Source organism: Musca autumnalis, unplaced genomic scaffold (assembly GCF_047663935.1).
Source record: "Musca autumnalis isolate F117 unplaced genomic scaffold, ASM4766393v1 scaffold_2, whole genome shotgun sequence".
NCBI classification, from domain to species: Eukaryota; Metazoa; Arthropoda; class Insecta; order Diptera; family Muscidae; genus Musca; species Musca autumnalis.
The window spans coordinates 73,044,225-73,071,588 of NW_027411755.1; the positions used below are offsets into that span (position 1 = coordinate 73,044,225).

The window sequence follows — 27,364 nt, forward strand, 5'->3', positions numbered from 1 at the left end:
CGTGAAAAAGTCAGAAAAGCATTATCACGAAAGGATAGGAAAAACCACTGCTCTCCCCGTAAAATATAGGGAAACGAATTTTCTACAGAGAAGATTTCAAGCCCTTTAAAGTACTTTGATGACGTTATATTTTCTAATGAGACGAACATTATGTTGTATTAATACGAGGGGACCCAAAAAGTATGGCGCGAACTTCTCTATAACGAACTTCCCAATAACGAATTTTTCTCTATAACGAAGAAATATTCAAAACACCTTTTTTTCTGTCCATGCTCACCTATTTTAACCTCTATATAACGAACTTCCCTATAACGAATACTTCTCTATAAAGAAGTTTTTTTAAGCACAATTTATATTTCCCACACAAAATAACCTCCCTATAACGAATTAAAAAACAATATATTTCAACAGCGCTCTTATTGAAGTCCATTTTATTTTTACATTGCGCACACAATGTGTCAAAACAAAACAGTGGTTTATGAGGAAAAATATCAGTTAAAATATTTTTTGTGGTGATCGAACGCAAACTACGATAAAATTGTAGAGATCAGCAAGTTTATCATTTGGTTTTGTTTAGATTCGAAGACTGACGAATCGTGCAATATGTTTTGAATTGCCTTTTCTTTCCCAGTTTAAGAAATAGTTGCGAAACAAAGTTCCCGATCATATTTGTTTTCCCACTGCTCATTGGGAAGACTTTTTTGATGAAGCAAAGTAGCTTAAGGGGTATTATCAATTTGTGCATTTGTATGTAACATGCAAAAGGAAACGAAATAGGTCAATGGTTCCTTTCGATGATCTACATAGCATCACATTCTGAGTCCATTTATACGTGCCCGTCCATCCGTTAATGCACTTTTGTCGCATTTATTATCCTATCCGGGTTAAAATTTATGATGGTCGCAATTTTGACCAAAGGACTATAGCCATTGCTTTTGACGAGAATAGGTTGAGATTTGGATATAGCTCCCATATATACTCCCGATTCCGTATATTCTATCCACCAAACAACTATTTTAAAACAAATGTGTAATGAAATCTGTTCAGTAGTGCGATTCACGAACTAATTTTGTGAGTTACCGACAAGTGCCGGTAAAATTAAAATGCTTATAATTTCGGTAATTACCGAAAGAATATGTGGTAATACATTAAACTGTCGTACTTTACTGGTTAAAGAATTTGTAAATAGGAACGGGTGAAACTATACTCTGCATTTTAATTTATTTATTATCCTCCTTTATATTCGTGTGAATTCTCCGCTAACGAAGTAGCGGGCACATGCTAGTTAAAAACATATTTAAGGAAGCACTTCCATCCTATGACAACCCCATGTGAAAATAATGACTTTTACGGTCAATTTGTAAGTAGTTATTACTGCCAAAATTTACTGAATACAGTCATTACTTGGTAATGACTTTTTTGCTGGGCTGCATGAATCGACCGACTTTGCGTCCAACATTTCGACACCTCCAAATAATAGTATGCTAAGTCTAAAAGGTGAGTTTTGCAGGAGAAGCTCTCAAAGTTTGGAAATTTTTTTGTACTTCAGTACTATGCTAAGTCAATATTTGTTTATAACTTCTGTTCGGATTGACCGATCATTACCAAAATTAGACAGAATTTAAGTTAAAGGACGTTCGACACCTCCAAATTGTAGTTTGCTAATTCTGAAAAGCGAGTTTTGCAGGACAAGCTCTAAAAGTTTGGAAATTTCTTTGACCATCAGTACTATGCTAAGTAAATATTTGTTTATAACTTCTGTTCGGATTGTCCGATCATTACCAAAATTTGACAGAATTTAAGTTCAAGGACGTTAAATATAAAAATGTAAAGAACTTGAAAACATGCTAAGTCGACTTAGCATACTATTGTTTGGAGGCGTCGATTTGATAAATGTCTTTCATATAAAAATGCCTATATATAAAAGAGCTTAGTGATAAGTGAGTGAGTGAGTGACATGTATATCATCGCACAGACGAAACCGCTGAAGCTAGAAAGCTGACATTTTGACTGTGGGTTGCTGTCGGGTTTTTGGAAATTTGACCTAGAAGGGTACGAAAAGCACTAAAAGGTACTAAATATGGTACCCTTCGTATTAGGCAAACGGGAAGATCTAGAACTCTGAAATTTTGAATGAGGGTAACTGATAGAGAGTTAGAAAGATGTACCAAAGTGTTCTTGGAAATCCGACCTCTTAGTGTACGAAAAGTATAGTGGGCATGTAGATTTTTTCTAACATTGAATTTCTAAAATATTTTTCTCGCTTTGATTTTACCATATTTTTATTTATACTGGCACGCCAAGAAAATTGGTTTGACACCTCTGAGTGTTAACTAACATTACTCGCCAAAATGTTAGATTCCACATTAATGTATTCCACTTAGTGGATTTTGATGAACTTGTTCTATTTTAGGATCTCTGTTTCTGCATTATTATCTCCTTACAGTGTCATGTAGTTACATTGTTTGCCCGTTGATGTATTCATTTTGATGAAACTAAATCCAGACTTTGGGTAGCCTAGTGGTAGCGCCGGCGATTGCGACTCCGGGGTCCCGAGTTCAAATCCCAGTGGGATCGATATTTTTTTATTTTATCAGTATTATTTTTATTTATTTCAAATAACATTTTTTATTGTTTTATACTATTTTAAAATGTATAAACATAAAATCATTTCAAAATATTGTATTATCGAGTTTCCTTCAGCGGCGAATTCGGTTGTTGGTGTTTTGTATAGTATCTATTACTATAATTTCCCCTGTTGAGAGTGGTGAAAATTTCTACATTTTCTTTTGGCCTTATTTTCTTTTTTGAGTGGTTACCTATACATATGCATTTAAGAATATATGTTGCAGTAACATTGAATGGAGACATGTTGAATTCTGGAATTCTGCGGTAATATTAGTGATTCAGCTATTTGCACCATAGATTTAGACGAGGTTAGAAAAGCCAGTGGCAAGGCAGACATATTGGTCATTAAGTTCCGTTCCTCCAACAGTTAACACCACGAATTTATACCAGTGCTATCTAAATTATTACCAAAAGGACTCTGTGATCCTTAAAAGAAAAGTTTTTAAAAGGAATTCTGACTTTGTTTATCAGGATTCTGTGATCTTAAAAAAAAACAAAATTTTTTTCTACTAAAAGAAATCCCAAATGATTTCTATCATAAAAGAGGGACAAGTTTTCATTGCCTTAGAGCTTTTCTGGCGAAGTAAAAGAGGAAATTTTATACAACTTGTCTTTGCGGTGTTAACTACATAAAATAAATACCAGCATCTTCGTTGTCACCTTGGTTTTGCTTCGTGCAATAGCCTAATCGATTTTTGCGGCCTTTGTTTTTCCTTGACGGTTGGAGCTGTCATAATTCCTGGCAATACCCTATTGTTTTATTTGAAAAAAAATGTACACTTGGTAAGAATGATATTCTTCGTCAGAATCTCTCAAACCTGTGAGCTAATTTTCTTTGGCACTTTTTCTTTCGTTGTTCCTAGGATTCCCCTTTCCCTTGGTCATTTTGTTTAACCCCTGAAAGCCATAAGGTGGATACTGTGAGAGCAGCCTATTAAATCGCCATCAAACAGTTGTTTTTTTCGTTCCGTCGGGTGATCAACCAGTCGCGCTGACGACGATCAAAAGATTTATGAAAGTGTTTTTCCGGGAATTTCAAGTGAACTTTAAAGTTTGGTCATTAAATCCGTTTTTTTACTCGTTGTCTTTGCCCTTAAAATGCTCGAAATGTGTTAATTTATTAATAATTTAAAGTTAGTTAGTCTTTTAATCTTAATCATTGAATTGCATAATATTTGCCAATATTTGTTGTTGTACACGGTAACGTTGTGGAAACATGTGAAAGTGAAACAAGTTTGATGATTTAAATGAGAGAGAAATTGTTCTTGTTGTTGTTATCGATCGAATGATTATAAATATTGATAATTGCAAATGAACATTCAACAAAAGCGTATTGAAAATTACTAAATCATATGCCAAGTGAAACAAAGACAGTGTAAATTGCAGCAAGAATAGCTAAAAGTCAACACAAAACATTTTAAAATATCCTAAGTGATTGGAGTTTGTGGTTATTTTCATCAACCTCACCCCCTCTGAAAGGCCTTTCGTCGTGGGAGCTCCAGCAACTTAAGTAGTAAGTCATACTCTCATTTATTTTTATTTTTTTTCAGAGCAAATGCAAATGAGTGTCACCTTTTGGGAATGAACCGTTAGTTCACTCTCTCACAATTTATCTTTTTGAAACATAATTTTTCTTAAAATTATTATTTTTAAAAATCTTTTTAATAAATCCATTATATTAAAGGATTCACTCGTTTGTATTTGCTCCCTTTTATTTCCTGCTGATCATACATAGTGCTGTACTGGTTGGATGGATATGTTGTTGTGTGTGCTTTGTTAACAGACGTAACGCTGTTAATAGCAGAACCACTCTGTTAACTCGTTCTTTGGTGAACAACAGTTTGAAAAGCACTGCTTCGATGTATGTGCAAATTGAAATTCATTTAAATTAATTTTGCTTCTAAATTTTTAATAATTTCATTACTTTATCCATCCTACCAACAGCCTATATTTATTGTTTCGTCACTTGGTATTCAATTTTGGTACATTTTTGATTAATGATATGAACCATATATGCTAAAATTCGACCTATAAAAATTTGCAAGTATCAAAGCGTTTGTGTGTGTGTTAGCGATCAAAAACTAAAGAGGTCAATGTCCTAACAGCTGATGATGTCTTTTAACAGACAAAAATGCAATAGAAATAAATGAACACACACACGTACATGCAATTTTAAATTATTACATACAGATTATATTCATTTTAAATATCAATATATGTTTCACTGAAAACTTTTCCACATTATTATCGGTAATACATTTAATTATTAATGAATTTTTAAATATTATTTTTTTTTAAATACCCTATTGTGCTATATGTTTTGATATATAAAAAAAAAAATCCTTTGAATTTGCATTGGATAATGTTCAGGTATTGTTAGTTTGGCTTAAATTTGATTAAATTTCATATCCATTAAGTCTCATTTATAGATTTATTTTAAACCAAACAAATAACTCATTTGTTTACATCTATCTTCATAAAGATTATTTCTTAAATTTTTACTTTCCTTCTGGAAGTTATGAGTTGAAAATTGTTAGCGTCTTTTTTAGAGTTTATTTAAATATGGATTTTTTTTTATAAATAAATGATTTTGTAATCATGTTTTGAATTGAATCCTAAGGGTTTGATTTAAAGGTTTCGAAGAGGTAAAATAGGGGTATAAAATGTGGGTTTACCATATGAAATTTTTCTTTTATCATGGTTTTGGATTTATATGGTGAACAGGAAGGGTGGGCATACCATGCGGACAACACCTTAGCATGGTCAGATCGATCTGGGTGAGATAAAAACTTTTGGCTATATTTCGGGCGATAGACTCTCTTTTCTCTTATGCTATTCTTCCAGCAGTTTCTTTTCCTTTTTTTTAAAATTATGCACGCATAAAAAAATATAACTTGTAGTTGGCTTACGTATCGATGAATAATGGCAAGACCCCACCCCAAACGACGAGCAATAAGGCTGGTGAGATTTGCGTGCCAAGCCTAGGTATTCATCGTAAGAACATTTTAATCATATTTTTAACAAATTGAAGCGATACATACTACAGTTTTTGGCGCCCAATGTGGGGCCCGAGTGGAGTTATTAAACAGTTTAAATTTTGGAAAAATAGTCTTGGCATCTCATATATCGTAGGTTAATTTCACTCAGGTTCTACTCTCCTAACTATTCCTTTCACTTTATCTTTCTTTTGCTTCCTATTTCTCTTTGTTTCTTATTTTTCTAATGGGAATGAAATAATTTCGTTGGAATTTTTATGGTTCAAAAGCAGTAGTGCGAAGCCATAATACCAGGAGTTTGTTTTATTCGGTCTTCTTTCTGTGGTAGAGTCTCCCTTTTGATATTGGAGTTGTGTGAATTCAGATTTTGGGTATAGCCCTAATTCTGACCTCCACTTAGGTATTGATTTGATGCTTCTACATTTCTATTCATTTTACTCTTTGGAATTTAAAATGATGATGTTTTTAACCAGAGTAAGCACCTGTCTATAGCCCAATCTTTTCGTGTCTCTTTTTGTTCCTTTTTATTCATTTTCTTTATTTTTCTTATTTTCCCCATCGATTGTTTATTAGTTTTTGCCCTACTTTACATTGTTCCGAATACCTGAAGAATCAAACCCGAATAATTTTCTGATTTTTGATTTTCGCACTTTTTCTTCATAGGGTAAGTGCACCAATAGTCGGCACTTTAAGAGTTTGCCTAACTTTAATCCTTCGCCATTCCGAGACAATTTGGCCAATTGCAATGAAATAGAGCTTATTTGCTTCGAAATTTAGTTCACTTTCCGATGACATAAAGAAATGTTGAATTATTTCTTTTAAAACTTGTGAAATTTGCGAATTTGTTAGAATAGTGCTTTTTTGCTAGTAGTCGGCACCATTTTCCAATAGTCGGCATCACATGTTCCAATAGTCGGCACCTTGTATTTTAGCATATAAATGTTCTTTTTTATTATTTTAAATAACAAAAAGCATACTTTAACACAAATAATACATATTTTAACCGATATTGCTTTTAAAAAGTAAATAAAATAAAGATTTTGTTAGCATTTTGGAATTCATTTAAAATTTTTCGTTTTAGATTTGTTTTTAACATAAACTAAATTACTTAAATGATCAGTAGTATCTAAAGTATTAGTTCATATTCCAAATAATTGTACATCACAAAAGTAGGAAATTGTAAATATATTGCTTAAATAAATAAGTTGGTGCTACAGTCGGCAACTATTACCCAATTGCCGGCATGACAAATGTACGCACTTCAAACCATGCCTAAAATCACTAAAAAGTCATTATTTCAATCAAACTATTTTTATTAATTAGACTTTAAAGTATTTATTAACATTTTTGTAAAATTTTGACCTAAAAATAACGGACAAATCGGGTGTTTTTCACCCCTGCCGACTTCTGGCAAACTTTACATTTTGTTGCCCCTAAAGTCGGCATCGGCAAAAAGGCCAGAATTAAAATATTTTTTTAACAATTTATTTTTCTAAAGTGTTCTTTTGACTATTCTCTACGAACACAACAACAATTTTGTACAAGTTTTTTTAATTTTAATATAATTACAGACATTATTATGTTGACGACTCCACTAATTTTTTCTTAAGTGACATGCATTTTCGGTTGTGATGAAAAACGCTCACTAACAAAAAGTTAAATTCCGATATAATAAATGGTCTTAGCTCAATGAAATTTTACACATAGTTAGCTGAGAGTACTGTTGAAGCCTTTTTGATATTATTTTCATATTTTGTTACAGTAATTTTGAGTTATTTAAACTCAAATACGAAAAATGCCGACTACTGGTACATGCCGGAGATAGGAACACTTACCCTACAAAGATTCGAATAGTATCTTTAGTGAATTTTATATTAGCATTTTTTTATTTTCGCGTTTTTTCTCTTTCATATAAAAATTCTTTAGTGAATTTTATACTACAGTTAAATTTTTTTTCCTGAGTTTTGATTGTGTTTAGCAATTGGCTTTGTCTTGTTATTAGTTCCGTTATTTGGTTTTTCGTATTATTTTTTTTCTGGTTTGACTGACAACGCTGTTGAGATTTATGATGCCACTTAATAGGAGTTCAGATGATATGCAGGCAGCTGGTGGGGCTGTTGTTGATAGTTCTCCTTTTTGTACTATTTGCAGTTCAGCGATTCAGAATCCTTCTGTTTTGTCGGAAACTGTTTGTAGACACACCTTTCACAAGATCTGCATAAGTAGTTACATTAAAATACATTCCGATTGTCCGGTATGTGGGACTAAAATTATTAAAGACTCTAAGCAGACGAATTCTTCGGCCACCCAAAAGCCTGCCCCCTCAATGACCACCAGGTCTAATTCGAAAGCGAAAAATTTTGATGCAAATAGAACTGAGGAATCGCTTCGACATGAACCCGGTTCTAACCCTACGACCTCTTCAAATTCTCAACAAAATCTCACTATTGACGATGTTAAGGATATAGTGATTTCATTAGTAAATAATCAACAAGCACAGCTTGTCCAATCCTTGACCAGTCAGATATCCTCAATGGTAGATAAGAGTGTCGAGGCTAGTTTAGCACGTTTAAATATAAATCAGGGTCCTCAATCTGTCAATGCTTCATCTCCAGTTCGGAATAATAACCCAACTATGCAGAATGTGTCCGATGTCGAGCAAAGGACATTAGAACAGTTGCTAGGGTTGCCACAGTCGAATAATGAAAGAAGTAACAATGGTTATGGTCAAATTAATATTGATGGAAATTCGTTGAATAGATCTCGATCTAGCAATCCCATGTCTCTTTCTGACTTGGCTTTTCGTCCAGATAAAGTTAGTCAAATTATAGCAAACTGGAAAATTAAATTTAATGGGAGTTCTACTAGTTTGCCCGTTGATAACTTCATATACCGCGTTGAAGCCCTCACCAGACAGACTCTTAACGGTGATTTTGAAACACTGTGCCGAAGTGCTAGTGCGCTCTTTGACGGTAAGGCCAGTGATTGGTTTTGGAGGTTCCACCGTTCAGTTCAAGTTGTTCAATGGGCAGATCTCTGTAAGGCTTTGCGTCAGCAGTATAGGGACTCACGTACAGATATAGATTTTAGAGAATTTATCCGAGATCGGAAACAGAAACCCAATGAACCATTCGACATATTTTATGAAGCGGTTATAGATTTGGTAGATCGTTTGGATAAGCCTCTTGAAGATAAAGTGTTGGTTGAAATTTTGCGTCGTAATCTCTTACCGGATATACAACATGAAATTTTGAACATGTCAATAACATCAGTTGGTCAGTTAAGAGAAATATGTAGGCGTAGGGAATTTTTCTTGCAAGATTTAAATCGAAGACATGGTTTTTCCAACGCTAGGGCCAACCATTTTTCTAGAAGAGCTGCCGAAGTAGATTTTAATAGTGGAGATGATCCAGAGCTACTGGAATATGAAGAGGTTTCAGAGCTTACAACAGTCTGTTGGAACTGTAGGAAATCGGGTCATAGATACCAGGAGTGTCTTGCAGATCGCTCTGTGTTTTGTTATGGATGCGGTACCCCTCAGGTATACCAACCAAATTGCACCAAATGTAATAGCAATCCAAAAAACTACCAGAGCCCTGCACAGAGAAGTGCACCCAGACCGAAAACCTGCCAACAGTCGTCTCAAACGACATAAAACTACTTAATCGTCCTTCGTCCTTGTTAGATGATAGTATTAGTCATAAGGATCCGTACGAATTTGCTCCAGGGAATTTGAAAATTCTAAATAGAAGTCAAGAAAATAATGTTAGTTTAGATTGTAGTCCTTCGTCTATTAATTCAGTACCTCGTCCAATAATACCTTTCCATATACGATTGGAAAATTATCAGGAAGTTAGAGATAGGATTTTTAATGAAGAATATCGGGTACCTCGGTCCACAAAAAGAATGAAAGATTTTTAGAAAAAGGTTAAGGTTTTGAAAAAGAATTTTAATATTTCGGTCCTTGGTAGACCAGGAGATGTTCGTCCTTATGCGGAGGTGCGTTTGTTAGAGAAGGATATGATGGGTCTTTTGGACACAGGTGCCTCGGTATCATGCCTAGGATCTCAAGCTGCTATAGATTTTCTGTCCTCAAATGTCCCATACAAAAAGTTGAACACCACTGTTAACACGGCAGATGGGAAACCACAGCGTATTTCTGGTGTATTTACCACTGACATACTTTTTCGTGGAAAAAGCCTTCCAATTACCCTATATGTAGTTCCGAATCTTTCTCAGAACTTGATTTTAGGTATCGATTTTTGGAAAATTTTCGATTTACTGCCTTCTTTACTACTTCATAGCGTTGCCAGTCTTGATCTGTCTTTATGTAACGACGATTCATTGGATCAAAAACCTCTGACTGCAGATCAGAAGTTCCAACTTCAGGCTGCTATAGATCAGTTTCCTTCGTTTGCGAAAGAGGGTCTAGGGAAAACCAACCTTATTTCTCACATCATAAACACGGGTGAAGCCACCCCTATTAAACAACGCCATTTCCCTGTCTCTCCGGCAATCGAAAAACTGATCTATGCAGAGCTGGACCGCATGCTAGCTATGGGTGTGATAGAAGAGTCCTCAAGTCCTTGGTCTTCGCCCATAGTCCTTCATAGGAAGCCAGGCAAAAACCGATTGTGTCTAGATAGCCGAAAACTCAATGCTGTTACTGAAGGGGATGCTTATCCACTTCCACACATTGAGGGTATATTGAGTCGCTTGCCTAAAGCAGAATTTATTTCAAGCCTTGATTTAAAGGATGCTTTTTGGCAGATACCGCTAGATGAATCGTCGAAGGGTAAGACTGCCTTCACAGTCCCAGGGAGACCCCTGTACCATTTTAAGGTCATGCCATTTGGCCTTTGTAACGCGCCGCAGACCATGTGCAGGCTAATGGACAGGGTAATTCCGGCGTCTCTCAGGACTGAAGTGTTGGTCTACCTGGACGATCTCCTAGTGGTATCTCCAACGTTCGAAAGGCATATTGAGGTACTCAAGGAAGTGGCTAAGTGTCTCCGAAGTGCAGGATTGACGATTAACGTTGAGAAAAGCAAATTTTGTAGATCGGAAGTTCGCTATCTAGGTTACGTGGTCGGAGATGGTACAATTCGCACAGACCCTGATAAAATTTCGGCAATTACCGAGTTTCCAATACCTAGGTCGGTGAAGCAGGTTCGACGATTTTTGGGAATGTCCGGTTGGTACCGAAAGTTCATTCGGAACTATGCCGCGATTTCGACCCCTTTGACAGACTTATTGAAGAGTAATCGAAAGTTCATTTGGACCGAAGAGGCCCAAAAGTCCTTTGAAGAGTTAAAGTCCATTCTAAGCACAGCCCCTGTCTTGCATAGTCCTGACTTCACAAAACCATTTTTCATAAATTGTGATGCAAGCAAGACAGGAATAGGAGGAGTATTGGTGCAAAAGAATGCGGAGGGTGATGAGTTTCCGGTGGCATTTATGTCCAAGAAACTAAACCAAGCCCAACGCAACTATAGTGTCACCGAACAAGAATGCTTAGCAGCAATGCTTTGCATTAAAAAGTTTCGAGCTTATGTCGAGGGACATGAGTTCACGGTGATCACCGATCACGCTTCTCTTAAGTGGCTCATGTCCCAGACCGACTTAAGCACCAGGCTGGCTAGATGGGCTTTGAAACTTCAAGGGTACCGGTTTAAAATTAAACATCGGAAGGGTTCGCAAAACATAGTTTTGTCGGCCATTTTCTCATTGTCAGAAGTTGAAAATGAGGGTGGTGTTTTTGTGGACTTAAAATCTGAACATTTTTCCTCCGAGGAGTATAAGGAGTTGTTGGAAAAAGTTGAAAAGAATAGTGATGCCACACCAGATTTAAAAATTATAGACGGATATTTGTATCGGAGAACCGATCATGCCGTTGGTGATTCGGTAACCGATGATAGTTCGTGGAAGTTGTGGATTCCTAGCGCTATGATACCAGATGTATTACAAAAGCATCATGATGATCCTCTATCTTCTCTCTTAAGCCACATAGCTTGTGCACTCATGTCCACTGTACATACTGCTATTGGGACATCTCCCTATTTCATGCCGTTCGGCCAACATATGGTCACGAACGGTTCGACCTATCACCTTTTAAGGAATCTTAATATTTTGGAAGATAGATCTATAAACTTTAACAGATCCGATACTTTTGACTTAGCTAGATCAAAAGCGATGCAAGTCATGCGAAAGCAACAGGAACGCAACGAAAAGCAATACAATCTCAGGTCTCGTGAAGTCTCCTATAGTGTTGGACAAGAAGTTTTCCGGAGAAATTTTAGCCAGAGCCACTTTGAAAAAGGTTACAATGCAAAGCTAGCCCCTACTTTCATCAAATGTAGAGTTCGGCGAAAATTAGGTAACTGCTATTATGAGCTGGAGGACCTCCAAAGCAAATTACTTGGTACTTACCACGCCAAAGACATGCGGCAGTAGAGGAAAAATCTACATGCTGTATCAGCCTTCACTTCTTTTACATCCGTTAAGTCTGATTTTGGCGGGGGGTATTATAGTGGGCATGTAGATTTTTTCTAACATTGAATTTCTAAAATATTTTTCTCGCTTTGATTTTACCATATTTTTATTTATACTGGCACGCCAAGAAAATTGGTTTGACACCTCTGAGTGTTAACTAACATTACTCGCCAAAATGTTAGATTCCACATTAATGTATTCCACTTAGTGGATTTTGATGAACTTGTTCTATTTTAGGATCTCTGTTTCTGCATTATTATCTCCTTACAGTGTCATGTAGTTACATTGTTTGCCCGTTGATGTATTCATTTTGATGAAACTAAATCCAGACTTTGGGTAGCCTAGTGGTAGCGCCGGCGATTGCGACTCCGGGGTCCCGAGTTCAAATCCCAGTGGGATCGATATTTTTTTATTTTATCAGTATTATTTTTATTTATTTCAAATAACATTTTTTTATTGTTTTATACTATTTTAAAATGTATAAACATAAAATCATTTCAAAATATTGTATTATGGAGTTTCCTTCAGCGGCGAATTCGGTTGTTGGTGTTTTGTATAGTATCTATTACTATAATTTCCCCTGTTGAGAGTGGTGAAAATTTCTACATTTTCTTTTGGCCTTATTTTCTTTTTTGAGTGGTTACCTATACATATGCATTTAAGAATATATGTTGCAGTAACATTGAATGGAGACATGTTGAATTCTGGAATTCTGCGGTAATATTAGTGATTCAGCTATTTGCACCATAGATTTAGACGAGGTTAGAAAAGCCAGTGGCAAGGCAGACATATTGGTCATTAAGTTCCGTTCCTCCAACAGTTAACACCACGAATTTATACCAGTGCAATCTAAATTATTACCAAGAGGACTCTGTGATCCTTAAAAGAAAAGTTTTTAAAAGGAATTCTGACTTTGTTTATCAGGATTCTGTGATCTTAAAAAAAAACAAAATTTTTTTCTACTAAAAGAAATCCCAAATGATTTCTATCATAAAAGAAAGACAAGTTTTCATTGCCTTAGAGCTTTTCTGGCGAAGTAAAAGAGGAAATTTTATACAACTTGTCTTTGCGGTGTTAACTACATAAAATAAATACCAGCATCTTCGTTGTCACCTTGGTTTTGCTTCGTGCAATAGCCTAATCGATTTTTGCGGCCTTTGTTTTTCCTTGACGGTTGGAGCTGTCATAATTCCTGGCAATACCCTATTGTTTTATTTGAAAAAAAAATGTACACTTGGTAAGAATGATATTCTTCGTCAGAATCTCTCAAACCTGTGAGCTAATTTTCTTTGGCACTTTTTCTTTCGTTGTTCCTAGGATTCCCCTTTCCCTTGGTCATTTTGTTTAACCCCTGAAAGCCATAAGGTGGATACTGTGAGAGCAGCCTATTAAATCGCCATCAAACAGTTGTTTTTTTCGTTCCGTCGGGTGATCAACCAGTCGCGCTGACGACGATCAAAAGATTTATGAAAGTGTTTTTCCGGGAATTTCAAGTGAACTTTAAAGTTTGGTCATTAAATCCGTTTTTTTACTCGTTGTCTTTGCCCTTAAAATGCTCGAAATGTGTTAATTTATTAATAATTTAAAGTTAGTTAGTCTTTTAATCTTAATCATTGAATTGCATAATATTTGCCAATATTTGTTGTTGTACACGGTAACGTTGTGGAAACATGTGAAAGTGAAACAAGTTTGATGATTTAAATGAGAGAGAAATTGTTCTTGTTGTTGTTATCGATCGAATGATTATAAATATTGATAATTGCAAATGAACATTCAACAAAAGCGTATTGAAAATTACTAAATCATATGCCAAGTGAAACAAAGACAGTGTAAATTGCAGCAAGAATAGCTAAAAGTCAACACAAAACATTTTAAAATATCCTAAGTGATTGGAGTTTGTGGTTATTTTCATCAACCTCACCCCCTCTGAAAGGCCTTTCGTCGTGGGAGCTCCAGCAACTTAAGTAGTAAGTCATACTCTCATTTATTTTTATTTTTTTTCAGAGCAAATGCAAATGAGTGTCACCTTTTGGGAATGAACCGTTAGTTCACTCTCTCACAATTTATCTTTTTGAAACATAATTTTTCTTAAAATTATTATTTTTAAAAATCTTTTTAATAAATCCATTATATTAAAGGATTCACTCGTTTGTATTTGCTCCCTTTTATTTCCTGCTGATCATACATAGTGCTGTACTGGTTGGATGGATATGTTGTTGTGTGTGCTTTGTTAACAGACGTAACGCTGTTAATAGCAGAACCACTCTGTTAACTCGTTCTTTGGTGAACAACAGTTTGAAAAGCACTGCTTCGATGTATGTGCAAATTGAAATTCATTTAAATTAATTTTGCTTCTAAATTTTTAATAATTTCATTACTTTATCCATCCTACCAACAGCCTATATTTATTGTTTCGTCACTTGGTATTCAATTTTGGTACATTTTTGATTAATGATGTTTCACTGAAAACTTTTCCACATTATTATCGGTAATACATTTAATTATTAATGAATTTTTAAATATTATTTTTTTTTAAATACCCTATTGTGCTATATTTTTTGATATATAAAAAAAAAAAATCCTTTGAATTTGCATTGGATAATGTTCAGGTATTGTTAGTTTGGCTTAAATTTGATTAAATTTCATATCCATTAAGTCTCATTTATAGATTTATTTTAAACCAAACAAATAACTCATTTGTTTACATCTATCTTCATAAAGATTATTTCTTAAATTTTTACTTTCCTTCTGGAAGTTATGAGTTGAAAATTGTTAGCGTCTTTTTTAGAGTTTATTTAAATATGGAAATTTTTCTTAATAAATTTATGATTTTGTAATCATGTTTTGAATTGAATCCTAAGGGTTTGATTTAAAGGTTTCGAAGAGGTAAAATAGGGGTATAAAATGTGGGTTTACCATATGAAATTTTTCTTTTATCATGGTTTTGGATTTATATGGTGAACAGGAAGGGTGGGCATACCATGCGGACAACACCTTAGCATGGTCAGATCGATCTGGGTGAGATAAAAACTTTTGGCTATATTTCGGGCGATAGACTCTCTTTTCTCTTATGCTATTCTTCCAGCAGTTTCTTTTCCTTTTTTTTAAAAATTATGCACGCATAAAAAAATATAACTTGTAGTTGGCTTACGTATCGATGAATAATGGCAAGACCCCACCCCAAACGACGAGCAATAAGGCTGGTGAGATTTGCGTGCCAAGCCTAGGTATTCATCGTAAGAACATTTTAATCATATTTTTAACAAATTGAAGCGATACATACTACAAAAGTACTTAAAGTTACCAAATTTTCTACCAATTGTATACTATTTTAAACACATTTAGATAGAAACTTCGAATTTGGTATGGAAGTGATAGTTGGGAAGTGGTGTTAATAAAAGGAAATGGTTTGGGAAATTCGTACTCATGTGTACGAAAACTACTAAATGGTATTAAATTTAGTAAAATTTGGATTTGGGTGAAAGGATTGAGCTGGAAACCTGAAATTTGGAATTCAGATTACTGACGGAGTATAGGATTGAGATATGGGGGTAGTTTTGAAAATTCGTACTTAGGTGTACGAAAAGTACTAAATGGTACTAAATTTAGTACAACTTGGTTTTGGGTAAACGGATAGCGGTAAAAACCTGAAAATTGGAATTAAAATTACTGAGGGAGTATATGATTGCGATATGGGGGTAGTTTTCGAAATTCGTACTTATGTGTACTAAATTTTGCACAACTTGGATTTTGGTGAACGGATAGAGCTGGAAACTTGTAATTGGGAATTAAGATAACTGTTGAAGTGTACGATTGATATATGGGATAGTTTTAACACTTATGTTTACGAAAAGTGGTACTAAATTTGATACAATTTGGATTTGGGTGAAAGGATTGAGCTGGAATCCTGATATTTGTAATTAAGATTACTGTTGGAATGCAGCATTTGTAGTTTTGAAAATTCGTAATTATGGGAACGGAAAGTACTAAACTTGGTACGATTTGCTATTGTGCGAACAGATAGAGGTGGAACCCTGAAATTTGGAATTATGGTTACTGTTGGACTGTATGATTGATGAAGTTTTGAAAATTCGTACTTATGGGTACGAAAAGAACTAAATATGTAGTACTACACTTGGATTTGGGTGAACGGATAGAGCTGGAACCCTGAAATTCGGAATAAAGATTATTGGTGGAGTGTATTATTGAGGTAGTTTTGGAAATTCGTTCATATGGGTGCGGAATAATTTTGGTACAATTTGAGATTACTGTTGTAGTGTAGGACTAAGATAGTTTTGATATTCGTACTTATGGGTACGGAAAGTAATTAATGGTACTAAATTTGGTACAATTTTTATTTGGGTGAACGGATAGAGCTGGGATCCTGAAATTTGGAATTAAGATTACTGTTGAGTGTAGGATTGATCTAGTTTTGGATGTTCGTAATTTTGTGCTGGAACCCTGAAATTTAGAATTATGGTTACTGTTGGTCTGTAGGATTGGACGAAGTTTTGAAAATTCGTACTTATGGGTACGAAAAGAACTAAATACGTAGTAGTACACTTGGATTTGGGTGAACGGATAGAGCTGGAACCCTGAAATTCGGAATAAAGATTATTGGTGGAGTGTATTATTGAGGTAGTTTTGGAAACTCGTTCATATGGGTACGGAATAATTTTGGTACAATTTGAATTTGAGATTACTGTTGTAGTGTAGGACTGAGATAGTTTTGATATTCGTACTTATGGGTACGAAAAGTACTAAGTGGTACTAAATTTGGTACAATTTGGATTTGGGTGAACGGATAGAGCTGGAATCCGGAAATTTGGAATTATGCTTAAGAAAAGTACTAAATGTTACTAAATTTGGTACAATTTGGATTTGGGGAACGGATAGCGCTGTAATCTTGAAATTTGAATATAGATTACTGTCGAAATGTAGGATTCAATTAATTTTGGAAAATCGTATTTATGGGTACGAAAATAACTAAATGGTTTTTAATTTGCTACAATTTGGATTTGGGTGAATGGATAGCGCTGATATTTAAAAGTAAGATTACGAAAGTAGGTTACGAAAATTAACCTAATAAAAACTGTTTTTTGTGAATGTTAAAAATAGATCACTTAATCATTAGGACATTCATTGGAAGTTTTTTAACTACCTTTTTCAAAAGCAAAAGTCTAATGATTTTCAACCTAACTCTAGCGGAAGAATTGACAGTTGTTTTGGCAAAATGATAATTTATTTGTTGAAACATATGTGCAAACATTCTGCTTTCTAACGATTTGCTTTTGAAAACTGGTGATGGTTATTGTGGTGTTAGTTTTAAGTTTTTACATTGGAAGGCTATTTCCAGATATTGCAAAACAATTGCCTCTTCATATGTTTACACAATCTACCATCTACTGTGTAATACAATATATTCCTGTTCTTTAGTTTTTAGTGCAGTTGTTGTTATTTGTTTGGATGTTAGTTTGTTTGCTAACTAGAAATCCTCTTGTGGTTTCAATTATGGTTTCAATTACAATAACTTGCAAATGGGGGAGTAAGAAATTACATTCAATATCTCAGAAAGTGAAACAGTAACCCAGCACCACTAATTTGAAGTTGTTCTATGTGTAGTAGTGAGTGCATAGTATTTTTGAAGCAGTCCACTCAGAGTCACGAAAAATGCATTCCGTTGTTTACATTTCAGTAATGTCCAACTTGAATCTACTTCATAAAATTTCACGTCTAAGCAATATTTTCGTTTATATTAACCTTTTGCAAATAAAATTCTTAATAAAACAATAAGCAATTTATGTTATGTTATTTTAATTACCCAGCAAAATGTTTGTGTTCAAAAAGGCCATCATGTGTGCAAGTGATTTCGGACTACATCTTTCTTTGTAGCCAAACTAGTAGTTGAATCATGACTGCAAGTGACTATATCTCATTATTTGAAAGAAGTCATGATTTTTACAAGGGCATGGTGCAGCGAGGATGCAAGCTATTTTGCATCTTAATCACGTCTTTTATATAACTCTATGTAAATGAGTAAAGACGCATTTCTTAAGATGTTTTTTGTGTATGCTTAGGTAATAAAAAATAGTTTTATAGCATAAAAAGTAATACACTATTTGATTTTTATTTAATCTCAAACGCTCATATTTCAATTTCTTTAAATAGTACCTACAACGATTTTTATTTTATTTTTTCAGTTAATTTGAACTTTTTTTTTATTATTTTTTAATATACGTATATATAGTAAAAATAATTGTCTGTTTCACCAAGACGATTCGAATTCAAATTCGCCCCAACTACTACCTAACTACAGTTCCTTTTTTAAATATTTGATTCATTTTTGTTTTCAGATCACACAAAAATCGTTTACAATAACATGAAATTGATAGTTATTCGAACGAATTTTTAAATTACTTTTTCAAATGTTCTTATTTTTAAATGGCCAATTTTTAAATGAAACGAAAAATAAATTCCAAAAACATTCCATAGAAAGTATATATTAACTACAAAGAACTAATACAAAAGGTGTGATTGAAAAGCAAAGCAGAATGCATCCTCTCCGCACCATGCCCTTGTAAATATCATGACTTCTTTCACGTAAAAATATGCAGTCCGAAATCACTGGGACTCATGATTCATTTACTTCTGTGACTACAGACAATTTGCAGGTAATGTACAGTAGCAATGTCAATTCAACTTGTTATATAAGTTTAATTGGATTGAGAAATAGGTTTTAAAACTATAAAAAAATCATAACTTTTAAGTTATTTTATATATTTCAAAAATATTCCATGGGAAACGAAAATTAAATGTATTAATGCTAATCCTGATTATATAAATTGACCAAGATTTGTTTGCTTACTGCCACATTGAAATGACCTAAGGTCTGTAATGAAGACATCTGTTTTGTGTGACACATGATTAAATCAAGAAAGTCAATGATATTTCCCTGGAGGGATATCTTGTCTATTGTGTATTGAAGTAAACGCAAAGATTGACAAATTTCGAAGGAATGTATGAACGAACGAAAATGGACGGATGAATCCCTCATGTTGACGACCACCGAAATAGCAATAATTAATAGGCTAGAGTTGTGTCAATTTAGTTTAATGCAACGACCTAGTTCACTATTTAGTTCAATGGACTCCTGTTGTTTGAAGGAACAATCTACGTATACGTAATATCACACGTTAGTTTTTGTGGCGTTACTCATACGTTTTTTGAAATATGACAGTAAACTACGAACTAGATTGCCCAACTCTATTTTAGGCCGTCCATTACTAAACCACACATACACAGATATATACTATTTTACAGCATCTCATTGTTTTTTTGTTTTTTCAAATATGTACCCAGCAAAATAAATTGGAAGTAGTGCAATGTAGATTAGTTCTTTCACGGCATGTTTTTATGCAGTTCAAACGGAGTCGTGAAAAAAGCACTCCATTCCTCACATTTTAACCGCATTTGGATGCAATCCAAAGAATCACATCCATTTGTCACATTTTAACAACATCCGGAGGCAGTTCAACGGAGTCGTGAAAAAGGCCCTCCAATTCCTCACAATTTAACAGCATCCGGATGCAGTGCAAACGGAGTCGTGAAAAAGGCACTCCGTTCACTACATTTTATTAGCAGTTGTTAGAGATCCCTACATGTACATAAACCAGTTTGTACATCTCTACAGGCAGCGGAATACATTTCCGAAAAGAGATAAACGTGTTAACGTTTCCAAAATTTGTTAATACAAACTAAATAATATTTAATTTGTGAACATTTTTCCGGTAACTCACGAGAAGAAAATTTCCCAATGGAGTGCTGTTGGAGTACATGTCGAAATCTTAACTGGTGATGGGAAGAGAATATCAAACCCATTTAGCAGATGAAGCAAAAGCACTTAAGCTTGGATTAAATGAAGAGCGGAGGAAACACACATGTTTGCGATTGAATTCAATAGAGAATTTTCATAATTTGTGTTAATTTAATAAAGTTATTAATATTTTTGTTTTACACAAATAATAAATGCATTTTATTTTGTTATTCAAAACACATGCTCTGGACTGCCTCCTATTCTCCCCCAAAGGGTCAGTTAAAATGCAATGCCAAAGTGTCAGTTAAAATGCAGTGCCAAAGGTTCAGTTAAAATGCAATGCCAAAGGGTCAGTTAAAATGCGGTGCAATGGAGTGCCTCTTTCCGGGGTCACTCCCTTGTAAAAATCATGTGTGAAAATGCATAATTTGATGCACTTCCAAATCACTTGTACATATCATTTAACTGCCTCTTTGGAGGCAAACTTTTCGCTGGGGTAATATCTACAATATCCCGTTAGAACAACAAGAGGGAAAGGTCATTTAAGAAATGTATTTTATGTAAAGGGAACAATAGTGAAATAAAATAAAGTTTTCCGCTATTTTCTGTCAAGTTTGCCACTAAATATAGATCGATCGTCACCAATATGTTTCTTGTTGACTTCATTTAAGAGATCCTTCCCTCATGTCCAATATTACAACCCGGAATGGAACTTTATTCTTATCGACGATCGGTCCTTGAAAATAGTTTCGTTCTTCTCAGTGGAAATAAATATTAAAGATATGACTTTAGAATACCCAGTGAATAATTTAATAAGTTAATTTCGTTAATTTTACTTCGGGTGAAATATGTGGTGATATTATGAGAATAATATTCTATTCAATCTCTCGTGGTAGAGCCAATATATTTATCTTTTTAAATAATAATAAAGCAGAACATACACTGCCGCTAACTTGAATAGAACCACCGATGATTTTCGTTCCCATAGACTATTAGCTTATGCTACACATTTTAGTAATTTTTAAATAAAATTTTTAACTGTTTTAAAATTTTCAAGAAATATGTAAAGTATTTGGAGGAAGTATTACAGAGAATTATTTAACTACATTGGTATACTAATTGTCCAACATATTTGAAAGGGTAATCATAATAAACACGTTAGGCTTTTTGAGAAATTTTCTGCATAGTTGTTGTTAAGTTTTAAGGTGTTGTTTAAGCGTTTATTCGTAATTTTAGGCTGAATGTAAGTGTTACTGAGTTCAAAAAAAGATGTTCATTTGTATTTATTGAACGTCCAATACTTTGGCTTATAAACAACGTCTAGAAAAACCATTCTTGCGATCTTTTGTTTTTGAAGTTTTTGATAAGACCAATTCAACAATAAAAGATAAAATCGTTGCTTAATCCTTGAGGTTTTAATTTTTTTTTTTTTTTTGTAAAAAAACTATATCAACCCTGTTTTGTGATATAATTTCTGTTCCACCGCAGTGTTGTCCGTTGAGATTATTTGAATCTGGTCTCTTGTTACAAATTAGTAAATGTCTATTGTACAAAAAAGGATTTTCCTGTCGCATTTTTATGTTGTGTTAAACCTTTCGAATGTTAATAAAATCAAGATTATTGAGATTGAGGTCAATGTTTATATTTTATTTATTGCATATTATTTCCAATATTTCAAAATTACATTGAATTTCATCTTCAGGGTTTTTTCTGTCGATTGCTCTTTGAATTGTATTTTGTGAAGTACTTTCAATGGATGCACATTTCTAAAAATGTTCCTCTTTCCTTCTTCGTCAAAGGAATTTGTGACGACAAACGAAATAAAAAAAAAACTGATCGGAAACATGTTGTTCATCGTCAAAATCTCAACAAGTACCAGAACTGAAACTTTCATCTGTGGACAGATCGATAAGCGGCTACGCAACCAAAATCCTTTAACCCAAAGCTATGTATTAGGAGATTTTAAGAATTGTGTATCCATTTTCGAAAGCATGAACTTGCCAACAAAATATGGATTCTATCATTGATCACAAGTGTTGCGGAGGAGGTATCTAAAGAAATAGACACGATCGACATAGATCATTTTTTAAGTAGATCTTATTTTTGGAGTCATGCCTTTTAAAAAATATTGCGCCCACCGGTCATTTCAGTTCGTGACAGTATATTTTTCAGTTTTTTTTTCAGCAAATATGGACATGTCCACAAAAAACATAATACCGCTCTAAACACAAGGAATACCTTCAGTAAAAATTTCTAAGGATCCTTGAACAGATCTTAAACTGCATTAAACAATTATTTTGAAGGTTTGTGAGGGATGTACCTAGTATGGCCCATTTTCGAGCTAAAACTAAGTTTGGACAAAATTTTACAAAAAACAAAGTTTAGACCAAATCGGTTGCTCCGTTCAAGAAAAATCGTAAATATCACTTTAGCTAAAAGTCTTGAAATTTGGGGGAAATACCAGAAGGAGTAGACAGAAAATCATCATTTTTGATCTTTTTATAAGGCTCGCAGAAATATTGCGATTAACAAAGTATGGACCAAAGAGTATACGGTTCAAAAATTGTCGTGCGCACCAGCCTCTACACATTATGGCCGTAGGTGTTCTTTACAGCTTTCGGGCCATTCTCACTGCAAGTATGGACTTGCCCTTGAAAAACCTTGTACTGTAATAATAGGTGAACCGAGAACACTTTTTGCAAAAAAGCAAAGCGTTTCCAGAGATGTATTTTTATTTATTAATTTATTTCATATTTTTACTTATAACTAAATTATTATCATAAAGGAAGGAAACCATGACTACTGAGGTCTTAAGCTTTCACAGGTACATATATTTACTAATTATCCAGAGAGGTCTTAAACTGCACTTCTCTGAAAATTTTTGAAATCTCTGTGGAAGGTTACCGAAAGAGTGGATCGATAAGGTCCATCTTCGAATTTGATCAAAATTTGGACAAAATACCACGAAGGCCAAATTTTGGACCGAATCGGTTGATCTTTCGAGAATTATCGTGTTCTCCCGGCAGCCAACCAGAAGGACGAACATAGCTAAGTAGGCCCCAAGTTTTCTTAAACAGATTTCTTCCAAACAAACTTTGGCCCTAAAACCATTATTTCGATGAGGCATATTTTGACTAAAGGCTGAGAGTATAAAAAATGTAGATTGGGAAAAATTGTGTTTATGGATTTTTGATAAAAGAATGTATACATGTATAAACCTTGGATTGGGCGCCAGAATTTCATTTTAAAATAATTCAGATTCCTAGTTCCTGATCAATTTACGAGAAGATCCACGATAGGAAACCAGAATTTCTATAAGAGAAGTCCGACGATTGGACGCCAAAATTAGTCTATTGACAGATGCACGATTGGGCGACAGAATTTGTCATTTACATACCCACGATTGGGTGCTAGAATTTCATCATGGATAGACTCACTATTGCTCAGGATTAGCTATCTATGAAGAAAACCATTATCGGCCTTCGGAAATTCTTTGTGATGAGATCTACGATTTGACACCAAAATACCTTTAGAAAAATAACTACAACTGGTTTCTTTATGACAATAACAACGATTGGACACCTGAATTTCTGAAATTGAAAAATTGGCCGTATTCTGACACCGCAGCATGAAAAAGACCAAAAAATAATCTCATTTTCCTTCCATAAATTACTCAATAAAATTGGAGTGGAATATTAATGCCGTGATTTTGAACGTTTGTGTAGTAGGAAACAAAGAAAAGGTCTTTAACATTCCATGTAAACAAAAAAGTTGAATATTAAGATATTTCTAAGGATTTCCGATTTTATACTCCATCTTTTGGTCTTACAGAAGTGATATTACTGAATTACATAACATTCATTATAGTTGTGAGTTATTTGATAAATGATACACCCACAAATATATGCTATTATTAATATATACATTGTTTTGAACATATATTAACCCTCATATATGGTCAAAAAAGTTCTGAAAACAAAGGGAAATTGGGCAAGAAGATTTACGTCATTTTAATTAAAACATAGTAATGAAAATTATTTCATCAATAATATAAGCCTAAAATAAGGTTTAAGTCATTGCTAAATAACAAATTTTCGCTTACATGAACTTTCAACATTTTGGTCAGGTGGGCCCCCCCCGAAATGAAATCCTGGCTACGTCCCTGAATAGAACACCCTGCAATATTTTATTCAACCTCCATTTTTTCCCGAATTATACAAGATATGAAGTTTTTAACTTTTATTATATTTTGCGTCATGTGTTTGGAGTAAACTTAGTCATTCATTTGCATTCAAATCCAATTTATATAAGAATTATACAAGAAAAACTAAATAAAGTCAAAAATTTTAGTAAAAAATTTGGCTCATTTGAATAGAACCCCCCTTTAAAACTTGGGAATGCAGAAAGATTGTGTTAGAATAGCGATGCATATTCACTCTATATTAAAAACGAAGTACTTTCGGTACTATTCAGTAAAAGAATATCCCTCCTGATTAAGGATACATCCGTATATCCTGCTTTGGCAAGGATTCTTTAAATAATCAGGTGCAATGCCTAACAAAGCTTGCTTATTTCTGTCAACAAGTTTATTTTTGGAAGCGTACTGTCTCCTAGAGTCGTATATTTTACGCATAAGTCATTCCCATACAGTTTAGAGAATATTTACCACTGTAGAATATGGTGGCCCCTCCAGGATATCTGCATTTCTATTCAAATCTTTAAGTTTTGATGACTCGAAGTGTACAAAAGTTTATAAAATCGTAATGAAATTGCCACTCGGGATATCCAAAAATGTTTCTCAATACTGGAAATGTCTGTTTTAGAACTCCTTTATAAGTTGTCGTGCGCACTTAGGGTGAACTAACTTGACGCCCAAGTCCTTGATAATAAGTAATGCGTTCCAGCACAATAAAAACACATTCATCTCTACAGAAACAATTTAGAAGATGGTCTTCTATTCAATAGACGTGAAAATAATAGTTATGTAGTTATGCAATTGTTTACTTAATGGGGAGAGTTCTTAATAATTACACTATGCAACACTGAAAATGCAAACAACTTCTAATATGCATTTTTTGAAAGTACATATTTAGACTACAAAACCCTAGTAGAGTTTTGTCCTGTCAGATCCAGTTCGGATTTTATGGCCTCATCTAAACCGGGCTAAATCTACACTTTTTTGCATTTATCAGGCCTTTATCTCAGAAACAAATAGGAATTTGGCCTTGCTGTCTTTAGCAATATTGTAGTCCTAAACTAGTAGAACTTATCTTTCGAAAAAACCTCATAAGAAAAACTCCATATAGGGCATCAAAATCTATAAAATATAGAAAATTTTACATAATTGCTGAAATTCTGGTCAGTATCGGCTAAACTATTGGGAGTTGAGCCAAGTAACCTTTTGCAAAAATCTTCCAAATAAAGTTCTCAACAATTCTTCAAAACATTCTGAAACTCTAAAATGCTTACTTCATGTTGCTTCAGCGGTATTTTGCATCATATCTTTTACAACACGTATTTCAAACACAGTTCACACCAACAGTTTATTCTCGCATTTCGGATTTCACCACATTATTGACATTTTTATTAAATCGTCGTTGAAAAATGTACTGAAAACAACGACATAGAGGCATTTTACAACAATGACATGTTCTGAAGAGTTGTGCACTACATTCCAGGGAATATTTATCCAAAAGAAAATATTCAGAAAAAATTAACGGTTTTGGAGATACGGCGCGAAATGTATAAAAATTGTGGCATTTTTGCATATATTTTGAAATTTGAGGCAATAAATGTAGCTTTTCGAGTTCATTATTTTTCCAAATATTTTATTCTTGTCCTTATCTACAAATTTTCTTCAGAGGTAAAATATACGACTCTAGGAGACAGTACGCTTCCAAAAATAAACTTGTTGACAGGAAAAAGCAAGCTTTGTTAGGCATTACACCCGATTATTTAAAGAATCCTTGATAAAGCAGGATATACGGGTGTATCCTTAATCAGGAGGGACATACTTTTACTGAATAGTACTGAAAGTACTGCGTTTGCAATATAGAGTGAATATGGATCGATATTCTAATACAATCTTTCTGTATTCGCAAGTTTTAAATGGGAGTTCTATTCAAATGAGCCAAATTTTTTACTCCAATTTTTGACTTTATTTTGTTTTTCTTGTATAATTCTTATATAAATTGGATTTGAATGCAAATGAATGACTAAGTTTACTCCAAACACATGAAGTGAAATATAATAAAAGTTGAAAACTTCATATCTTGCATAATTCGGAAAAAATTAAGGTTGAATAAAATTTTGCAGGGGGTTCTATTCAAGTGAGTGGCAGTGAGTCTCAGGTATTTGATCATGTACATTATCGTAATTTACCTCAATGTAAAAATTGATTTCCTGTTTTATAAGTGATATTTTCAATGGACTTCGAAATTTGTTGGACACACCAAACTTAAAATACCGCACTTAATATGATTTTTAACATTTACATTTAAAACATTTTACTTTTTCGAACAGTATTTGAATTTTACAAAAACGTATACAATATAAAACCCCATGGTATGGCAAAAGTTAAATCTCATGTAAGTTTTAGGCATATAATCTAATCCGATTACTTACTCAAAAAATCACTTGACCAAACACATAGCTCAAACAAAATAAATAAGCCATCATCCATCCAGACAAAACAACCGCAGAATTAAACAATAAAGTATATAACGTTTTTTCTGTGGCGAAAAATTACAATTCAATATTTATAAAACTACTAGCAAACCCAGGTCCGCGTTGCTGGCCCGTCGTAATGAGTTTTAATGACAACTTTTTATCGACTTTATGCTTGAAAATTCAAAAATAGGTATTTTCTACCTCATTTCTTCGGTCTATTGTCAAACCGAGAAGGATTTGTTTGTCTGTAACCTTTCTTTTCTATTACGGACTTTGTCGGATTTTTTCGCCAATTTATGCTTTTTACGATTTATTATCGTCCATGTCCCTGTCTTTATCCTAAAGCGATCTAACGGTTAAAAAGTGGTTAAATCGAATTCTCCCGCTTATTGAGACTTATATGTTTTAGCTTTTCATGGTTGATGGACTACCATTCAAGTAAATTTGTAAATATATAGTTTTTCTTGATCGGGGGCGCAACCACCGTTGTCTCGAAAACTAATTTGCATCCCGATGCACTCATAAGTTTAGCAAATATAGCGATTATAAAATAATAGGCCCCGAAATAGTCTACAAATATATAGCATTTTGGACCACGGGACATTCCTGAACATTTTCTGAATATTAGGTTCAGTAGTTTTGGAACAATAATGTTTGGAAAAGAGTGGGTGTGGTCATCAGTTTTCAAGATATAACATATGAAAAAAGTAGGCCTGGTCTGGAATCTTGGCTCCAAATATGTACCTAGGGTGCACACAACTTCATT

General features: G+C 33.9%; 1 protein-coding gene and 1 long non-coding RNA gene across 7 annotated transcripts in view; one reads left to right on the plus strand and one right to left on the minus strand.

Moving 5' to 3' along the window:
- Positions 1–27,364, minus strand: part of LOC141392826 (short neuropeptide F-like) — a 497,601-nt gene that overhangs the window by 51,351 nt on the left and 418,886 nt on the right. The gene's annotated exons all lie outside the window — the stretch shown is intronic.
- LOC141392824 (uncharacterized) lies at positions 3,273–4,138 on the plus strand. Its single transcript, XR_012409886.1, has 2 exons — positions 3,273–3,411; positions 3,492–4,138. It is a non-coding gene; the product is annotated as an uncharacterized lncRNA (long non-coding RNA).